A 6,449-nucleotide genomic window follows, 5' to 3' on the forward strand; every position below is an offset into this window, starting at 1 on the left:
TGCTACGGAGGTGTATTGGAGTCTTTTCTTGTGATTGCATCATAGAGGTGCTAACAAGAGGTGAGTAATAAGCTAACATTACCATTAATGCCTCCGAGACCTCGGCCCCAGCCCCTGCCCCTGTCTCGGCCTCTATGTAGCCCTACCTACACGGAAGGAGACTAATCAACTCATAATGACATTCAACGAGGACAGGAACAATCCAAATATGGGCACGAGAGGAGGGGAAACTCAAGACACAGGAAGACAGGACTGACAATTATAAAGACAAATGCTAATGAGTTATTGTGATTTTTATGGGGTTGGGGTTGTAAAAAAAAATATGGTATACAGAGTTGTACTGTAATTAGATTGTTTTATATAGGTAAAAAATTAAAATAAACTGAACAGTACTAATACTGACAATACAGTAATAATACTTTAAATGAAGATCCAGTAATAATACATCCAGCTACTGTAAAATGTACAGCAATCTCTTTCCTGAGCGAGAAGGGGGAAAAATAAAATAATAATAAAAATGTTTGCGAGCTGCGAGCATCTTCTGGAGCGGACAGCAGCAAATACCAATAAAGGTACATTTTCTTTATCTGAAATCACTCACTGTTATACTGTACATTTGTTTATAATTTAAATATATTAACAAATATATTTAATCATGTATATGACACTCTCATAATAATCTATTTAATTAATGGGCTAATCAATCTTTATAAAGCCTCTTTGTGAGTTGAAGCTGTCCTGCAGTGTTTAGCTTTAATCAACCTTTTATCAGGGTTGGAGTTAAACTCGTTTAATATTTAAACTATAAACAAATGTACGGTATAATGGTGAGTGATTTCAGAATATGAAAGAAAATGTATCTTTATTGGTTGCCGCTGTCTGCTCCAGAAGATGCTCGTGCAGGTCTTTTTTTTTCCTCCCTGCTGCTAGGCGCCCAAACTAGCTCTGATTGGCCAAATTTCTCTGATCTCTGAAGAATGCAAGCCGTTGCCTCTACAGATGCACAAATCACTTTTGCTCCATATTTCAAACAGATATATCGTGCAAAACAGAGAGTGCGCGAAACTTGTCATTTAAAAGTGAAAAACAGCATCTGAGACTCATAGCAGCAGATTCAAGCCCCGTTCACATTACAAGCGACACGCAGCGACAAAGCAACACGATCCCATTCCATTCATTTAAATGGAGAGCAGGCGATTTCCGGCGACAGCGAGCGATTGCGACCGTTGGTGACCGGATGGGGCATGTCCAGCGAAAGTTCAGAATCCTTCAAGTACTCCAGAGTGCAATCTGGACGATTGGGGCGGGACGACACGTGTCGCTCCGCCCACCCCCCATTTCCATTAGTTTATAACACGGCAAATCTTATTGGTGTAGACCCGAGCATGCGCATTCCTTTGTGTACGATTTTGTATTTAATTTGGCCATATTACAGAAATATTATGTGCTAACTCTAGAATCATAGGCCTATCTTAATTATTATATGTTTAGTAACCATGGTAATTTTAGTCAGATGAAGTCATTGTTTACAAATAAACTCTTGATGACAGCACCTTTAGGCTGAATTCTAAGCGGCTGATTTTACGTTTTAACGCACAACCGTTTTTTGTTGTTTAAAGAGATGAGTTATAGCCTATGTTGCTCAATGCGTCACAAACTTGTAGGTCATAAAGTGCTAATAAAATGTTTTCATGGCAAGCTCAATGTTTCCTTGTTTATATCTATAAAAATATTTGAGTCTATGTTGATTCTCTTACAGTTTTTAAAGGTTCCTATCTTATAGTAAATAAGTGTCCGTGACATCAGATATTAAAAATCCAATTATTTATGTATCCACACCCTCATTGTGTGTACGTGTTCTAATCTGTGTACGGGATGAATTTAGATTCAGTTATTAACACTCGATCATTGTACCCATATAGACCTGCATAACTATCGAATATTAAAACACTCAGAGCTGTAAATCTGTGCAATAGGTACGTGTACAGTGAAAAGTGCAATAATATCTGACTTCATTTAACGTGCAACCCACCTGTTGGAATTGAGTACCACTATTTACGTTCATCACACAGAAACATAATTAATATTTCTCATAGGTGAGGCTATTTATAGCATAGGTAGGACTATATCATGGCCACGAATTAAGAATTTGTTCCCCAGACTGAATTCGTGAGCCGCTCATATTACACAGCTCTGTTCTTTCCGAAGTACTCGGAGATCCCGCCACCAAGCGTTTGATAGGAACTTAATCTAACTAATTCGTCATAAGTTTTTTTTAAAAACACATTTGCTAATTGATTCTAACTAAAATCGCTGTTGTTAGCACTTAATATGTCTGTAGTACAGCCAAACAGCGTAGATCATTCATAAAAACGTATATAAAAGAATGCTCATATGCAAACGTCTACACCAATAAGCTCTGCTGTATTATAAACCAATGAAATTGAAGGTGGGCGGAGCGACACGTGTCGCCCCACCTTAATGTGTCGCCCCGCCCCATCGTCCAGGGTGTACTCTGGGGCTACTCGAATCCTTCAACTTTATGCAAATGAAGAGCGACTTTCGGGAGCGACAGCCAATAGGAAAGAAGACGGTAGAGCTCATGTGATTGTTCTCCTCTCAGCCGTAGATAAACATATGCAATGGAAGAAAGTAGGCTCTGTTTCTCATTCATTTTTGTTTGTGTGTACGAATTTAATTTAGATTTAGATTATATTTAGTCTTTTGCCTCCAAAATGTTTGTACTTAGTGGCAAGAAACCTGATTTGATGTCAAGGCAACCAGTAGTGGGAACGCCCACTAGTGACCTCATCGCCAGCCCCTGGAGACATGCAGGTATGAACGGAGCTTTATGCTGTTGTCCCTACCTGGTCTCATGGCATTTACGTACCTGGGTGCACTTTTTAGCGTGACATGAAATACGTATCAATAAGTACATATCACTGCAGTTTCCAAAATAAATGAACACTTTCACACAAATTTACAGAGTTGCGATTAATAAAGCGTAATTTTCGCACAATTACTTGAAGAATATCATGCTATGACTTCAAAACAATATTAATATGCTGGGAGATTTAAAAACTGATGCTTTTAAACGTTAGCATCACACATATACAGCTTCATATCTATGGGTTTTCATAGATGACAAGTTTGTTCGGTAGCTCACGGAGTACGGAGATGGACTTTTTGCATTTGTTAACACTATCGGGTAGGTTTAGGGTTGGATTTGGTGTAGGGCATATTTCCAACACGATACAGCATTAACCTTTAGCGACAGTCCCTGGATATTTGAATTCTGAACCGCCGCAATACGTATCTGAAGCAACGTAATAAAAAAACAGCAATACGTACCAATATCTACGTAATAAAAACGTGCCAGGGTTCACATATTGAACCTGTGTTTTAGCGCCACTCAGTGGATATTTCTATTTGAAACTGCGGCGAAACATGCAGCAAGGTATGTAAAACGGTGTCGCACAAAAAGTGCACAGAGGTACGTATTTTTATGAGACCAGGTTGTGTTGTCTTTATATGCACTTGTGTTTGTGCTAGAAAAAACATTCTACAAGTGTGCAAATCTCATTGCTAGAATTCACATACTGATTTGCGGATGTACAAAATTCGTCCGTGACTTCACATTTTTGATGCAGGTGTGTGAATGTGTTTTGCACCATATTCACTGCAGCAATAATAGCAAAACATGTGAGCGTACCAGTTTCTTGATTTGTGGAATAGGATTTGTGTATCTGCAATGAAGGATTCGAGAAGGTGTAACTGTTGTGTTGTGTTTGTGGTAGAGAGAAAAAAATCTACAAGTTTGCAACTTTTGTCTGTGACTTCAAATTTACTGATGCACATGTGTGGCTATTCTCTACAACTACAAATTCCGCTGTCCTAATACCTTCATAGTGTTCATTTGGAAAGCCTACTATTCCCCCCATAAAGTAAAGGAGAGGGGAGCTCTGCCTGCCTATGCTTTGAGCAATCACTTGAGGATGCTCCAGTGTGATAATAATTCATAATGACAGAGAGAAGCTCCATCTCCAATCAGAGCATGGCAGAGACCCTCAAAGCCCTGATGTGGATGACTCAGCCATGCACTGCTTCACCTGAGCAGAGCCACTGAGCCCCCAGTATGCCAGACACACAGCTGATTAGCTCCAAACCACTCGCAACAAAAGTGGACTCTAAATTCTAAAAAAATTTGTTTTTGGAATAATTATGTTTTTTTTATGTTTTTGAAAGTCTCTTATGCTCACCAAGTCTGCAATTATTTGATTACAATACAGTAAAAACAGTAATATTGTGAACTATTATTAAAATTTATATTGTAATATATTTTAAAATGTAATTTATTCCTGTGTGTCACATTCTGTTTTGGTTTCTGATCTTGTTTTTAATTCCTGAGTTTCCTTTGCTAGTTTGTTTCAAATGTTTGCTAATTAGTATCACAGGTGTCTTGCTGAGTTTATCATTTACCTGTGTATTTATATGCTATCAGTTTCATTCGTTCCTGGTTCATTTCCTGCATGTTTAGTTTTGTTTTGTTTGTTTATTAAAAGGAAAGTTGCTAATAGAGCCTCCTCACTTCTCCTTGCCTGCCTAGCTGTAGCAGAACAGTGGACCCAGAAATGAAAAATGGATCTAGCAGCCATCTGTCTCCTCCTCCTCACCCAGAATGATCACAAGAAACACAGTCATGCCAATCATAGACCTAGAGCCTGAGCCAACGCCGGCCATGGATCCAGAGCTAGAGCCCATGTGTGCCAAGGACCATCTGCCTGTGAAAAGTTCCACCGTGGAGCTAGATCCTGAAACTCCATTCATCCCAAAGCCATTAGCCTGACTATGTCAGACTTCGTACTTCCGCTCAATTTCATTTCGCTTCTGTACTCAGTCTGATATAGCAGACCGTCTCCCGGTTTATCTCTGGCTTCGCAGCAGCCGGGCCAACCAACGAACAGAGGGCGGGCTGAGAGCCGTGACGTAGACGCTAAGCGCCGAATTTAAGATTGTAGTTTAGGTGAGGGAAATCTAAAACGACAGCGGACATGGAGACACGGGATGCTATTCGCTCTGTTGTGGAGAATATTCCCGGCTGAAGCCCAAACAAGAAGAGTGTTTGGTTCACATTTTGAATGGAGGTGATGTTGTGGCCCTACTCCCGACAGGTTTTGGGAAAAGTTTTATTTATCATCTGTTACCGATCGTCAGAGAGAAACTGGGGAGGCCAAAGTTCGGCAAGGCAATAATTGTGGATGCGTATATTTACTTCACATAATCTGCAAAAGTCGTTCTCAGCCATCTTCACTCCGGTATTTCGCTCAATGGTTTTGTTTTCGCCGCATACCTGTGTTTACAGCGGAAGTTCGAGGCGGCTGAGTTGCCGAATAACATACGTCATAACCAACCGTTATGTGATTGGCTTAGAGGTACACCAATGATTTTAAACTTCAGACAAGCGCCTGCCCATGAGAAAGAAAACGCTTGTCAATTATGCCCTCCCAGACTCTGTCTACGAAGCAAAGCGATGTAGCAGAGTTTGGTATTACCAGGCTAAGCCTCCATGTCTGTCCTGGAAGAAGTACTAATCCAGCTCGACATCCTGGAGAGCAAGTCCCACCCTGGTTTATTGGACTGTTTCCTGGCCCTTCCTGCTCCGCTGGTCCCACCTAATCTCCAAGCTCCTTTGTCTCCGCTGGCTCCATCTAGCTCCTTGGCTCTACCCCTCCCCAGCTCCACCTCCGAGCAGCCCAGTCCGCAGCTACTCCAGCTAATCACTGTCTTCAGGATTACTAGAAAACTACAAGCATGTGAGTTTTATCAGGGTTGGAGTTAAACTCTGAGCACAGTGGCCCTCCAGAGTTTGCCCATCCCTGGCCTACACGTCGGATTCTCCTCTCTACCTCAGGCCTACAAGTCCAGGACTCCACCTCAGCCTGTTAACCCATTTGGCTCCACCTTGGCTCCTCTCTTCCTCATCCGCTCTGTGGCTCTGCCAGGCTCCCTTGCCTCAGGCTCTACCTTGGTCAGGCATTACCCTGGTTCAACCACAGTCTTCCAGGCTTTAAGCTGTACCTCATACCTCCACTGCTTTGGCTCCACCGGGCTCCTCCTTTCCTCCAACTCCAACACTGTCCTCACTCTGAACCTGAACCTCTGTATCGCAACTGGCTCCGCCTCAGCTCTGCCTTGGCCCTCCAGACCATTGGCATCACCCTGGGTCTTCAGCTCTGCCTGGGTGTCCACTTCAGTTGGTCGTCCCTTTGGTTCGTCCCTTTCAGCTTCACCGTGGACTATTGGCTGCGGAAAATTCATCTTTGCATCACAGGAATAAATTGCATTTGAAAATATGTTTAATCCGTAAACAGTGGCCATAAATACACTGGGCTAGACAGAGAAAGTTCAGAATGATTCTAGCACTGTATTTGTTCAGATCATACAATTGT

Source organism: Onychostoma macrolepis, chromosome 13, assembly GCF_012432095.1.
Source record: "Onychostoma macrolepis isolate SWU-2019 chromosome 13, ASM1243209v1, whole genome shotgun sequence".
NCBI classification, from domain to species: domain Eukaryota; kingdom Metazoa; phylum Chordata; class Actinopteri; order Cypriniformes; family Cyprinidae; genus Onychostoma; species Onychostoma macrolepis.